The following is a 15,279-nucleotide window of genomic DNA, read 5'->3' on the forward strand; positions in this document are numbered from 1 at the left end:
CATCACCATAACCCAAACCTCGGTTCCTTATAAGCAGTAACCCTCTTTTTTTCCCCTGCTTCCTGGAAAAAAAAAAAAATTTTTTTTTTTTTTTCCTGTCCCAGTAGCCACTAAGAAACTTTGGTCTCTATACATTTGCCTTTTCTTATCTTTCTCTGTAAGTGAGGCCGTACAATATTTATCTTTTTATGATCGACTTGTTTCACTCAGCATAATGTCTTTAAGCTCCATCCATATTAAAGCATGTATCAAGACTTCATTTCTCTTACTGACTGAATGGTATTCCATTGTATGTATGCTCCACATTTTTGTTTATACATTTGTCTGTTGATGGGCATTAAGGTTGTTTGGCTGTTCTAAATAGTGCTGCAGTAAACATTGGTGTACAATGTTTACTCTCTTCAAGTCTCTGTTTTCAAGTCTTTGCAGTATATGCCTAGGAGTGGAATTGCTGGGTTATCTGATAGCGTTTTTAGTGTTTTGAGGAACTGCTACACTGTTTTCCACAGTGGTCGTACCATTTTGCATTCTACCAGCAATGGATAATGGTTCCAGTTTCCCCACATCCTCACCCTGACCATATTTGTTACTTTTTTTTTTTTTTAAGCCAACCTAAACAAACAAAAACCCATTGCCTTCAAGTAGATTGCAACTCGTTGCAGCCCTCTAGGACAAAATAGAACTACCTCATAGGGTTTCCAAGGAGCAATTGGTGGATTCGAACCGCTGACTTTTTGGTTAGCAGCTGAGCTCTTAACCCGCTGACTTTTTGGTTAGCAGCTGAGCTCTTAACCATTATGCTACCAGCCTGGTGAAATGCACCTTCACTGTGGTTTTGATTTGCATCTCTTGATGACTGATGATGTTGAGTATCTTTTCATGTGTTTGTTGGCCATTTGAATGTCTTTTTTGGTGAAATGTCTATTCAAGTCCTTTGCCCATTTTTTGATTGGGTTATTTGTCTTCTTGTTGTTAGGTTGTTGAGACTTTATATGTATTTTGGGCTTTAGATTCTTCTCGAATATATGGCTTCCGAAGATATTCTCCCGGTCGGTAGCTTGCCTTTTCACTTTTTGGTAAAGTGTTTTGATAAACAGAAATCTTTAATTTTTATGAGGTCCCATTAATCTATTTTACCTTTTGCTGTTTGTGCATTTGTTATTGTATAGGTAATCCATTGTTCAAAACTAGGCCTGACAGCATTGCCTCTGCATTTTCTTCTAGCAATGTTATGGCTTTACTTTTCACATTTATGTTCTTACTTCATTTTGAATTTGTTTTTGTATGTTTCATTTTTCTGCATATGGAAATTCAATTTTCCTAACACCATTTATAGAGGAGACTTTTCTTTCCGTATCGAATGGAACTTAGCACCCTTATCAAAAATCAGTTGATCACAGATGTGTGGATTTATTTCTGGACTCTCAGTTCTATCCCATTGATTTGTGTTTCTTTTGTTACACTAGTACCAGACCGTTTTGATTGATGTTTTCTACTGGTCAAGTTTTGATGTCCTATCAAAGAAGAATATCCACAATTATCTGAAAAGGCTGTTTTGTGTGAGTAGAGATTTTCTGCATGTTCTTGAATGAAGACAGTTTATTTCAACACATGGCTATGAGACACCAACTTTTTTCTTTTTAATTCAGACATTAAAGAGTTTCGTAAAAACATGAAACTGTGCTACTCTTTTCACAAAATTCTTTTGAAGATAATTGTTTTCATAGCAAATTTATTTCTGTTAATAGGTAAATGATATTTTATTATGAAATGAATTTAAAAATAGTTTTTTTAGATTTTTAGTTTTAATTTGGAATGCAGTAAACATTAGTAGATACAACCCACATGAGCAAACTTCTTTGAGGAACTCAGTAATCTATACATGTGGAAGGGTCCTCTTCACAATTTTTAAACCAAATAGACTCCTAAGAGTTGTCCCTCAGATATTGTTGAACGTCAGTTTGTGTCTCTTGTTAGGCTAGTCTGCCATAGATTAGGCGATGGAATTGGGCTTTGAAGGAAAGTTTTGACCTTTTCATTTAAGACTTGAATATACTTTTTTTTTTTTTTAATTTTTATTAAGCTTCAAGTGAACATTTACCATTCCAATCAGTCTGTCACATGTAGGTTTACATACATCTTACTCCCTTCTCCCACTTGCTCTCCCCCTATTGAGTCAGCCCTTACAGTCTCTCGTTTCGTGCCAATTTTACCTTCTTCCATCTCTCTCTATCTTCCCATCCCCCCTCCAGTCAAGAGTTGCCAACACACTCTCCCGTGTCCACCTGATTTAATTAGCTCGCTCTTCATCAGTATCTCTCTCCCCCCCACTGACCAGTCCTTTTCATGCCTGATGATTTGTCTTCGGGGTTGGTTCCTGTCCTGTGCCATCAGAAGTTCTGGGGAGCATTGTCTCTGGGATTCCTCTAGTCGCAATCATACCATTAGGTGTGGTCTTTTAATGAGAATTTGGGGTCTGTATCCCATTGGTCTCCTGCTCCCTCAGGAGTTGTCTCTTGTGCTCCCTGACAGGGCAGACATCGATTGTGGCCGGGCACCAACTTGTTCTTCTGGTCTCAGGATATTGTAGGTCTCTGGTTCAAGTGGCCCTTTCTGTCTCTTGGGTTCTTAGTTGTCGTGTGACCTTGGTGTTCTTCCTTTGCCTTTGCTCCCGGTGGGTTGAGACCAATTAATGTATTTTAGATGGCTGCTTGTTGGCATTTAGGACCCCAGGTGCCACAATTCAAAGTGGGATGCAGAGTGTTTTCATAATAGAATTGTTTTGCCCATTGATTTAGAAGTCCTCTCAAACCAAGTTCCCCAGACCCCAGCCCCTGCTTCGCTATCCTTTGAAGCTTTCATTTTATCTCGGAAACCTCTTTACTTTTAATCCTGTCCAATTAGGCTGACCTTCCTTGTTTTGAGTGTTGTCTTTCCCTTCACCCAAAGCAGTTCCCCTCTACAGATTGATCAATAAAAAGCCCTCTCCCTCCCTCCCTCCCTCCCTCCCTCCCCCCTTTGTAACCACAAAAGTATGTGTTCTTTTCCGTTTTTTCTATTCCTCAAGATCTTATAATAGTGGTCTTATACAATATTTGTCCTTTTGCAACTGACTCATTTCGCTCAGCATAATGCCTTCCAGATTCCTCCATGTTATGAAATGTTTCAGAGATTCGTCACTGTTCTTTATCGATGCGTAGTATTCCATTGTGTGAATATACCACAATTTATTTACCCATTCGTCCGTTGATGGACATCTTGGTTGCTTCCAGCTTTTTGCTATTGTAAACAGAGCTGCAATAAACATGGGTGTGCATATATCTGTTTGTGTGAAGGGTCTTGTATTTTTAGGGTATATTCCGAGGAGTGGGATTTCTGGTTTGTATGGTAGTTCTATTTCTAACTGTTTAAGATAACGCCAGATGGATTTCCACAGTGGTTGTACCATTTTACAATCCCACCAGCAGTGTATGAGAGTTCCAGTCTCTCCGCAGCCTCTCCAACATTTATTATTTTGTGATTTTTGAATTAATGCCAGTCTAGTTGGTGTCAGATGGAATCTCATCGTAGTTTTAATTTGCATTTCTCTAATGACTAATGATCGAGAGCATTTTCTCATGTATCTGTTGGCTGCCTGAATATCTTCTTTAGTGAAATGTGTGTTCATATCCTTTGCCCACTTCTTGATTGGGTTGTTTGTCTTTTTGTGGTTGAGTTTTGACAGAATCATGTAGATTTTAGAGATCAGGCGCTGGTCTGAGATGTCATAGCTGAATATTCTTTCCCAGTCTGTAGGTGGTCTTTTTACTCTTTTGGTGAAGTCTTTAGATGAGCATAGGTGTTTGATTTTTAGAAGCTCCCAGTTATCGGGTTTCTCTTCATCATTTTTGGTAATGTTTTGTATTCTGTTTATGCCCTGTATTAGGGCTCCTAGGGTAGATCCTATTTTTTCTTCCAAGATTTTTATCGTTTTAGTCTTTATGTTTAGGTCTTTGATCCACTTGGAGTTAGTTTTTGTGCATGGTGTGAGGTATGGGTCCTGTTTCATTCTTTTGCAAATGGATATCCAGGTATGCCAGCACCATTTGTTAAAAAGACTATTATTTCCCCAATTGACTGACACTGGTCCTTTGTCAAATATCAGCTGCTCATACGTGGATGGATTTATATCTGGATTCTCAATTCTGTTCCATTGGTCTATGTGCCTGTTGTTGTACCAGTACCAGGCTGTTTTGACTACTGTAGCTATATAATAGGTTCTGAAATCAGGTAGGGTGAGGCCTCCCACTTTCTTCTTTTTCAGTAATGTTTTGCTTATCCGGGGATTCTTTCCTTTCCATATGAAGTTAGTGATTTGTTTCTCTATTCCCTTAAAGTATGACATTGGTATTTGGATTGGAAGTGCGTTGTATGTATAAATGGCTTTTGGTAGAACAGACATTTTTACTATGTTGAGTCTTCCTATCCATGAGCAGGGTATGTTTTTCCATTTAAGCGTGTCCTTTTGAATTTCTTGTAGCAGAGTTTTATAGTTTTCTTTGTATAGGTCTTTTACTTCCTTGGTAAGATTTATTCCTAAGTATTTTATCTTCTTGGGGGCTACTGTGAATGGTATTGATTTGGTTATTTCCTCTTCGGTGTTCTTTTTGTTGATGTAGAGGAATCCAAGTGATTTTTGTATGTTTATTTTATATCCTGAGACTCTTCCAAACTCTTCTATTAGTTTCAGTAGTTTTCTGGAGGATTTCTTAGGGTTTTCCATGTATACGATCATGTCATCTGCAAATAGTGATAGCTTTACTTCCTCCTTACCAATCTGAATACCCTTTATTTCTTTGTCTAGCCTAATTGCCCTGGCTAGGACTTCAAGTACGATGTTGAATAAGAGCGGTGATAAAGGGCATCCTTGTCTGGTTCCCGTTCTCAAGGGAAATGCTTTCAGGTTCTCTCCATTTAGAGTGATATTGGCCGTTGGCTTTGCATATATGCCCTTTATTATGTTGAGGAATTTTCCTTCAATTCCTATTTTGGTGAGAGTTTTTATCATAAATGGGTGTTGGACTTTGTCAAATGCCTTTTCTGCATCAATTGATAAGATCATGTGGTTTTTGTCTTTTGTTTTATTTATGTGATGGATTACATTAATGGTTTTTCTGATATTAAACCAGCCTTGCATACCTGGTATAAATCCCACTTGATCAGGGTGAATTATTTTTTTGATGTGTTGTTGGATTCTATTGGCTAGAATTTTATTAAGGATTTTTGCATCTATGTTCATGAGGGATATAGGTCTAAAATTTTCTTTTTTTGTAATGTCTTTACCTGGTTTTGGTATCAGGGAGATGGTGGCTTCATAGAATGAGTTGGGTAGTATTCCGTCTTTTTCTATACTTTGAAATACCTTCAATAGTAATGGTGTTAAGTCTTCTCTGAAGGTTTGGTAGAACTCTGCAGTGAAGCCATCTGGGCCAGGACTTTTTTTTGTTGGGAGTTTTTTGATTACCATTTCAATCTCTTTTTTTGTTATGGGTCTATTTAGTTGTTCTACTTCTGTATGTGTTAGTTTAGGTAAGTAGTGTTGTTCCAAGAATTTATCCATTTCTTCTAGGTTTTCAAATTTGTTAGAGTACAATTTTATGTAGTAATCTGATATGATTCTTTTGATTTCATTTGGTTCTGTTGTGATGTGGTCCTTCTCGTTTCTTATTCGGGTTATTTGTTTCCTTTCCTGTTTTTCTTTAGTCAGTCTAGCCAATGGTTTATCAATTTTGTTAATTTTTTCAAAGAACCAGCTTTTGGCTTTGTTAATTCTTTCAATTGTTTTTCTGTTCTCTAATTCATTTAGTTCAGCTCTAATTTTTATTATTTGTTTTCTTCGGGTGCCTGATGGATTCTTTTGTTGCTCACTTTCTATTTGCTCAAGTTGTCGGGACAGTTCTCTGATTTTGTCTCTTTCTTCTTTTTGTATGTGTGCATTTATCGATATAAATTGGCCTCTGAGCACTGCTTTTGCTGTGTCCCAGAGGTTTTGATAGGAAGTATTTTCATTCTCGTTGTTTTCTAAGAATTTCCTTATTCCCTCCTTGATGTCTTCTATAACCCAGTCTTTTTTCAGGAGGGTATTGTTCATTTTCCAAGTATTTGATTTCTTTTCCCTAGTTTTTCTGTTATTGATTTCTAGCTTCATTGCCTTGTGGTCTGAGAAGATGCTTTGTAATATTTCGATGTTTTGGATTCTGCAAAGATTTGTTTTATGCCCTAATATGTGGTCTATTCTAGAGAATGTTCCATGTGCGCTAGAAAAAAAAGTATATTTTGCAGCAGTTGGGTGGAGAGTTCTGTATAAGTCAATGAGGTCAAGTTGGTTGATTGTTGTAAGTAGGTCTTCCGTGTCTCTGTTGAGCTTCTTACTGGATGTCCTGTCCTTCTCCGAAAGTGGTGTGTTGAAGTCTCCTACTATATATGTGGAGGTGTCTATCTCACTTTTCAATTCTGTTAAAATTTGATTTATGTATCTTGCAGCCCTGTCATTAGGTGCGTAAATATTTAATATGGTTATGTCTTCCTGATCAATTGTCCCTTTTATCATTATATAGTGTCCTTCTTTATCCTTTGTGGCGGATTTAAGTCTAAAGTCTATTTTGTCAGAAATTAATATTGCTACTCCTCTTCTTTTTTGCTTATTGTTTGCTTGATATACTTTTTTCCATCCTTTGAGTTTTAGTTTGTTTGTGTCTCTAAGTCTAAGGTGTGTCTCTTGTAGGCAGCATATAGATGGATCGTGTTTTTTTATCCAGTCCGTGACTCTCTGTCTCTTTATTGGTGCATTTAGTCCATTTACATTCAGCGTAATTATAGATAAGTAAGTTTTTAGTGCTGTCATTTTGATGCCTTTTTATGTGTGTTGTTGGCCATTTCATTTTTCCACATGCTTTTTTGTGCTGAGACGTTTTTCTTAGTAGCTTGTGAGATCCTCATTTTCATAATGTTTAACTTTGTGTTTATTGAGTCGTTACGTTTTTCTTGGCTTTTTTCTTGAGTTATGGAATTGATATTCCTTTTTGTGGTTACCTTTTTATTTACCCCTATTTTTCTAAGTAAAACCCTAACTTGTATCCTTCTATTTCGCCTTGTATCACTCTCCATCTGGCAGTTCAATGCCTCCTATATTTAGTCCCTCTTTTTGATTATTTTGATCGTTTAGCTATTGATTTCCATGATTTCCTGTTGTGTGTATTATTTTGTTTATTTATTTATTTTTTAGAATTAGTCTTAATTTGTTTGTTTTTGTGCTTTCTCTGTTTGAGTTGCGTTGATATCAGGACGTTCTGTTTTGTGACCTTGTATTGTGCTGGTACCTGATATTATTGGTCATCAGGCCAAACAATCTCCTTTAGCATTTCTTGCAGTCTTGGTTTAGTTTTTGCAAATTCTCTAAACTTGTGTTTATCTGTAAATATCTTAATTTCTCCTTCATATTTCAGAGAGAGTTTTGCTGGATATATGATCCTTGGTTGGCAGTTTTTCTCGTTTAGTGCTCTGTATATGTCGTCCCATTCCCTTCTTGCCTGCATAGTTTCTGCTGAGTAGTCTGAACTTACTCTTATTGATTCTCCCTTGAAGGAAACCTTTCTTTTCTCCCTGGCTGCTTTTAAAATTTTCTGTTTGTCTTTGGTTTTGGCAAGTTTGATGATGATATGTCTTGGTGTTTTTCTTTTTGGATCAATCTTAAATGGGGTTCGATGAGCATCTTGGATAGATATCCTTTCTTCTTTCATGATGTCAGGGAAGTTTTGTGTCAGGAGTTCTTCAACTATTTTCTCTGTGTTTTCTGTCCCCCCTCCCTGTTCTGGGACTCCAATCACTCGCAAGTTATCCTTCTTGATAGAGTCCCACATGATTCTTAGGGTTTCTTCATTTTTTTTAATTCTTTTATCTGATTTTTTTCCAGCTATGTTGGTGTTGTTTCCCTGGTCCTCCAGAAGTCCCAGTCTACATTCTAATTGCTCGAGTCTGCTCCTCTGACTTTCTATTGCGTTGTCAAATTCTGTAATTTTATTGTTAATCTTTTGGATTTCTACATGCTGTCTCTCTATGGATTCTTGCAACTTGTTAATTTTTCCACTATGTTCTTGAATAATCTTTTTGAGTTCTTCAACAGTTTTATCAGTGTGTTCCTTGGCTTTTTCTGCATTTATCCTAATTTCATTCGTGATATCTTTAAGCATTTTGTAAATTAGTTTTTTATATTCTGTATCTGATAATTCCAGGATTGTATCTTCATTTGGGAAAGATTTTGATTCTTTTGTTTGGGGGGTTGGAGAAGCTGTCATGGTCTGTTTCTTTATGTGGTTTGATATGGACTGCTGTCTCCGAGCCATCACTGGGAAACTAGATTTTCCAAGTAGTCAGCTAAAAAAAAATGCAGTCAGATCCCTATCTGAATTCTCTCTCTGGCTCCGGGTATTCGGATGTTAATGGGGTCGCCTGGGGAGGGTGGGGGAGGGATCTGAGAGCTAGGAGTGTAGCACCACAGAATATAGAGCTGAACACCACGTTCACGCTCCGCCCCCGTTTGCCAAAATCTGGGCTGGACGGGTCCCTGGCTAGGACACTGCTTTCCTTGCTCGGAAACCAGTCCCTTCCTCCTGGGGACTTCCTCTGGTGCGCGGCACTGCTCGTGGGCACTGGGTGGGCGTTTCCCGCACGAACGGGTGGGCCCGCCCCCAGGGTCTATTCAGGCGATTATAATTAGATCCCGCGGTCACGCCCCGCCTGTGCGCGCGCCCAAATCCCAGCGGGATGACTTCCGGGTTGAGACGCTGCTTTCCCTGTTCGGGAACCAGTCACTTCCTCCCCGGGACTTCTCCTTCCGGAGCGCCACACCTCTCGCGCGAACTGGGTTGGCGTCACCTGCACGGCCAGGTGGGCCCGCCCCCTGGGTCAATTCAGGGCAATAAAAATGGACTCCGTGCTCACGCCCCGCTCGTGCGCGCGCCCAAGCCCCAGCAGGACGGAACCCCGTCTGGGACGCTACTTTCTGCGCTTCGGGACCAATCAGTTCCTCCGCACAGCCAGGTGGGCCCGCCCCCTGGGTCAATTCAGGGCGATAAAAATGGACTCCGCGCTCACGCCCCGCCCGCGCGCGCCCAAGCCCCAGCAGGGCGGCACTCTGTCTGGGATGCTACTTTCTGCGCTTTGGGACCAATCAGTTCCTCCGCACGGCCAGGTGGGCCTGCCCCCTGGGTCAATTCAGGGCAATAAAAATGGACTCCGCGCTCACGGCCCGCTCGTGCGCGCGCCCAAGCCCCAGCAGGGCGGCACTTTGTCTGGGATGCTACTTTCTGCGCTTTGGGACCAATCAGTTCCTCCCGGGGACTTCTCCTTCCAGTGTGCCGCACCTCTCGCGCAAACTGGGAGGGCGTCACTCGCACGACCAGGTGTTCCCGCCCTCTGGGTCAATTCAGGGTAATAAAAATGGACCCCGCGCTCATGCCCCGCCCGCGCGCGCGCGCGTGCCCAGATCGCAGCGGAATGGCTCCCCGTCTGGGATGCTGCTTTCCCTGTTTTGAGACCAGACACCTCCGGGGATTTCTCCCTCTGGTGTGCCGTGCCACACGCGCGGACTGGGTGCGCGTCCTCCCGCACGAACGCGTGGGCCCCGCCCTGGGGTCACTCCAGGGAAACACAGCTGACCCCCCCCCCCGCGCGCGCCCCGTCGGCTTCTCGCCTAACTCCCGGCGGACAGCAGGGCACCCCAGCTGGGACGCTGTTCTCCCCCCTCTCAGATCAGTCACTGCCTCCCGGGTGTTTCTCCCTCCGGCTGCGCCCCTACGCCGCCCGCGCCAACCTGCTAGGCTTCCTCCCGGGATGGGTTCGGGGGGGAAGGGGTGGGCCCCCTTTCTGTGCCGTCTGCCCCCCTGGGCTCTGCCCCAGATCGAGCTCCGAAGGTCACCTGCCTGGTGCGCTGGCTCCTAGTTCTGAAAACAGTCGCTGTCTGCCCGTATTTGTTCGTCCTCCGTCTCTAAGTCTGTGCTTGTTGTTCAGAGTTCATAGATTGTTATGTATGTGATCGATTCCCTTGTTTTTCCGAGTCTTTGTTGCAAGAGGGATCCGCGGGAGCGTCCACCTAGTCCGCCATCTTGGCCCCCCTCTCGAATATACTTTTAATGTATAAAATATATGACAGAATTTAAATTGATGGTTACATTTTGACTTCATATGGCTAAAGAAAGTGTTACCTGCAGATCAAATGAGTGGATAATTATATCCAGAAGAAAAAGAAAAGAATTTCAGAAAATGATGAATAAAAAATACTGAACTGTGAACTGCAAATAATTGTGGAACAAGCATTGTCTTAAACTGTTGGCATCGAGTGGATTCTGACTCATAGCGACCCTAAGCATTATCCTAATGGGAATCTTAATTAGACAAACAAGATTAGGTTTAGTAAACACCTTAAATGAAAGAGATTGCAAAGTATAAGAGGGGGTACAGTAGGAGTATTTTAATTACTGATAACACTACAGATTTACCCAACCATAAAGAAATAGAAATAATAGTTTATTTGTCTCTGTGAACTATGTGTTTGAGTAAATTGTTGGTAGGTACTATGAAAGTTAAAAAAAAAAAAAAAAAAATTTTTTTTTTTTTTACTATGAAAGTTAATTGTGGGGAACATTTATGAAAACCTTACTGAAGGTAATTTAGAGACTTCACAGATATTTTTCTTTATCTGTATAAAATTAATCAGGATTACCTTGACTTAAGAAGTCCTGATGGTACAATGGTTAAGGACTCAGCCACTACTTAAAAGCAATGAACAATCTGAAAAGGAAATTTAGAAAACAATTCCATTTTCAATGACATCTTAAATAATACAATACCAAAGAATTAGTTTAACCAGGAAGCTGAAAAAAGTGTACACTGAAAACTATAGAAAAAGGTCATTGAAAGAAATTAAAGAAGATCTGAATAAAGGGAAAGACACAGTTAATATTGTTAAGATAGAAATACTACCCAAAGTGACCTAGAGATTCAACATGATTCCTATCAAAATGCCAGTAGTCTTTATTGCAGAAGTAGAAAAGCCAATCCTCAAATTCATATGGAATTGCAAGGAGCCCCCGATAGCCAAAGCAATCTTGAAAAAGAACAACAAAGTAGGAGGACTCACACTTCTATTTCAAAATGTACTATAAAGCTACAGTAACCCAAACAGTCTGGTACTGGTATACAGAGAGAGATATAGACCAACAGGCTAGAATTGGGAGTCCAGAAATAAACGCATGTATCTGTGGGCAACTGATGTTGAACTAGGGTGCCAAGTCCCTTCAGTGGGGGAAAAAATAGTCTCTTCAACAAATGATGCTGGGACTGTTGGATCTCTCTATGCACAAGAATGAAGTTTGACTTGTATCTCATACCATATATAAACATAAAATCAAAATGGATCAATGACTTAAGTGTAAGAACTAAAACCATGAAGCTCTTAGAATAGGGGTGATGCTTCAGGACCTAGTTTTTGACAGTGGATTCTTACATATGATGCCAAAAGCATGAACAATAAAAGATAAAATAGATAAATTCGACTTCATCAAAATTAAAAACTTCTGTGCATCAGAGAAATTTATCAAGGAAGTGAAGAAACAACCTACAGAATGGGAGAAAATATTTGGGAAGCATGTAATATCCAGAATATGTATTAAGGCACAGTGGTTAAGAGCTAAGGCTGCTAACCAAAAGTTCGGCCATTTGAATCCACCAGTTGCTCTTTGGAAACCCTATGGGGCAGTTCCACTTTGTCCTATAGAATCGCTATCAGTCAGAATCAACTTGATGGCAACGGGTTTGGGTTTTACCTGTGGCGATTCAGTGGCAAAATTCTCAACCTCTATGTGGGAGACCCCTGTCTGTCAGTGGAGATTAGCTGAATATGATGCCGAATAGGTTTCCGTGGAGCTTCCAGACTAAGATGAACTAAGAAGAAAGGCCAGTGGCAATCTTCTTCTGAAAAATCAGCTAATGAAAACCCCATGGATCACAGCGGTCCATTCTGCAACCGATCATGTGAGTGATATAGGACTAGGCAGTATTTCATTCCGTTGTGCATGGGGTCTCCATGAATCAGAGGCGGACTCAGCAACAGCTAACAGCAAGAACAACTCAACAACAAAAAGACCAATGACTCAGTTAAAAATGGGCAAAGGACTTGACTAGACATTTCATCAAAGAACTATCCAAATGGGCAATAAGCATATGAAAAGATGCTCAAAGGCCATTAGTCATGGTTGTTAGTGGCCATTGAGTCAAGTTGCTAGCATTCCACCCTGACTTGCGGAGACCTCATCCACAACAGAATGAAATGCTGCCTGGTCTTGTGCCGTCCTGTCCCCGTGATGAGTTGCAGATCGGCAGGCTTTTCTTCCTAGTCCGTCTTAGTCGGGAAGCTCCACTGAAACGTATTCAGCATCATAGCAACACACAAGCCTCCGCTGACAGACGGGCGGTAGCTGCACATGAGTTGCATTGACCTGGAATCAAACCTGCGTCTCTTGCATGGAGGGCAAGAATTCTACCCCTGAACCGCCACTGCCCCCTTAACAGTGTTTCATAGCATCTTCAAATTTCGTGTCCTTGAAATTAAATTTATCGTTTTCCTTTCCCCAAAAATTCTGTTACTCTCTGTGTTTCCCTCGTTGGTGAACGGTGCTATCATCTGTTCAGTTCCAGAAGTCATAAATTCAAAAGTCATTCTTAACTCCTCCTTCCATCACCCTGCCATAGTCACTTGATTACTAAGTTCTGTTGATTCTGTCTTAATATCCTAGAAATTGTTCCTCTTCTTTCATTCCTTCTGCTATGGTTCAGGTTCTTATTTGAACCATTGACTACTGCATCAGCCTCTTAATTGCCTTTCTGGACTTTAGGCTGACTCTTTGATCTTTCTTGTTAGTGCATTCAATTCTTAATATTTCTAAGATACAAATTTCAATAGTCACACCGGTGGTTAAAATTTTCAATTATTGGCCATCACCTTCATGATAAAAAAAAAACAGTGGCATTAAATATAGCTTAGTGCATTACTTATTGCGGTGCAGTGAATTAATATGGCCCTTGTAGCCATGGTCTTTGTAATTCCCACCAAATGACTGGGTAAGACTATGCGAATGAGGTGCTTGTGGCCCACCAAAGGGGTTGGCAAGTTTGTTAATAATATAAATAAGGGGCATGGCACCTTGTGGGAGTACAACCATGCAGATAGGTGTATGCAGCCCTAATGAGGGGATTGGTTAGTTTTACCATCTGACTAGGCTTAAAATGAGCCATCCCAGAGGTGGAGGATTTCAACACCACTAAGAAAGAAGAGTCAAGAGTGGAGTGCATCCTTTGGGCCCAGGATCCTTGTGCTGAGATCCTCCTAGATTCAGTAGACAGACAGAGAGTTGTGACACCAGAGATGGTGAGAAACAGCCGCAGAGAAATGGTGGCAGCAGAGGCAGCAGAACCAGGAGACTGGCAGGAGGTGGCGAGGTTGGCTTCCCAAGCCACAGAGCGAGAGAGTTGAGCACCTGTGGGGTGCCTCCAGGTCCTTACCGGCAGAGTTAAAAGAGCTTTGTAACACTTACCTGAGCAGGGCAGAGGCCAAGGGGCCAGAGAAAGATGTGCCTGCAAAGACACTGAGAAGAGGCTGTCCTGATCAAAGAACTGTGTCCTGAGCATCCCTGAACCTGAATTGTCACCTGTTACTTCCCTAATAAACTCCATAATTATCAATATTGTCTGTGAGTTCTTTGTGGTCATTGCAACAAATTATTAAACCCAGCAGAGGAGTAGAGAGTGCCGTGGGAGGGACGGTTGGTGTCATAATTGGTAAAAAGGTTGAAAGGTGGAGGCATGTCTGACTCCTGCCTTGTAAGAACCAGCATGGGCTGTTGATTTTGATTCTCCTTCTCGCATATGAAGTTAGAGGAGGTCAGATGCCCCGCTATGCCATTTTTACACTTGCGTTTTCTGATTTTATTCTTTGAACAGTCCTTTGCTACTTTCCTGGTTGCACAGATGAGGAAATTGAGACCTAGATTTAAACCCAGGACTGTCTGTTTTTAAAGTTTATGCTCTTAGGCACTTTCTTATGTTACTTATATAGGACATTCAAGACCCCTTCTGTTGTGGCTCTTACCCACTTGTCTAGTGTCTGCTTGACATTTTTTAAGGTAACTTCCTTGAGGGCAGAGATCATATCCCACACCAGGCATTTTCTTAAAACATAGTAGGCACTTGGTAAATGTTTGTTGAATGAGTGTTAAGCAGTGATGAATAGCAGGGAACAGTGAGACTAGCCCAGTGTAGAAAGACATGAAAGAGACATCTGAAGAAAAGGATTCCTCTGGCTGGCCATGTTCATAAACGGTCAGCCTTTGGGTTAAAGCAAAATAGTGAGAGGTAACCGAATGAGGGAAATGAAATCCAGAAAGGGTGATTAAAAGAGAGAAACTTTTTGTTTTTGATTTGAATGAATTGTGTCCTAGGGTTGTAAGAACCTGAAAATGAAGCCTCTAAATACCTTTTTATTTTTAGGACTTGTGGAATTAAAGAGAGAGATGCCTGAAAACTAGAGACAGAGAAGTATATTTTTCAGAAACGGGAAGAAGGAAGACTATAGAGCTTGATATGGCCCTCAGGTGAGAGTCTAGAATAAATTACTTAAAGGATAAATTGTTTCCAGGAGAGGTGAAGCACTAATCATTAGGAAATAGCCTGAATTCATTAAGAAATAAAACAGCAGAGCCTTCTTTTTGCACATGGAGCCTGTTGTTTTCCATCCATTGGATGAGATATAAGGTGTACTCATCAAAAGCACAGATGGCACAGATCATGGGAGGGAGAGGGTGTCAGCTAGGATGGGCTAGATTCTGCTGTAGTAATAACCTCGAATTCTGGTGGTTAAAAACAAAAGAGATTTAGTTTTTACATAATATATTTTTGGTGATTCCAATTCAACAGGTTTCACACATATTACTTAATGACATTGGTTACATTCTTTTTTTTTCCCCCTATTATTGCATAGGGTATATTTGTTTTTACAAAAGTAGAATAACTATAACAACACTGATCTACCATGCCTGATATGGTCAGTGTGCCCCATCCGTATTTCCTGGGACCACAATATCATTTTTAAAATTTTATATTCTTGAGAATATGTATACACCAAATTCACCACATACACCAATTCACCACATACACCATAACATACACCAATTCACCACAATTCAGTAA

General features: G+C 40.7%; 1 protein-coding gene across 5 annotated transcripts in view; it reads left to right on the top strand.

The window, feature by feature from the left end:
- Positions 1-15,279, top strand: part of LOC135230415 (uncharacterized) — a 66,096-nt gene that overhangs the window by 23,518 nt on the left and 27,299 nt on the right. For 3 of the 5 annotated variants that reach the window (XM_064279672.1, XM_064279670.1, XM_064279671.1), the window contains 2 exons: positions 1,467-1,559; positions 14,581-14,684. The exons of 1 other annotated variant lie outside the window; for it this stretch is intronic. The gene's annotated coding sequence lies outside the window, so the exon portion shown is untranslated. The remainder of the gene's footprint in view (positions 1-1,466; positions 1,560-14,580; positions 14,685-15,279) is intronic. One more of the 5 variants, XM_064279673.1, reaches the window with a different exon arrangement.

Source organism: Loxodonta africana, chromosome 2, assembly GCF_030014295.1.
Source record: "Loxodonta africana isolate mLoxAfr1 chromosome 2, mLoxAfr1.hap2, whole genome shotgun sequence".
NCBI classification, from domain to species: domain Eukaryota; kingdom Metazoa; phylum Chordata; class Mammalia; order Proboscidea; family Elephantidae; genus Loxodonta; species Loxodonta africana.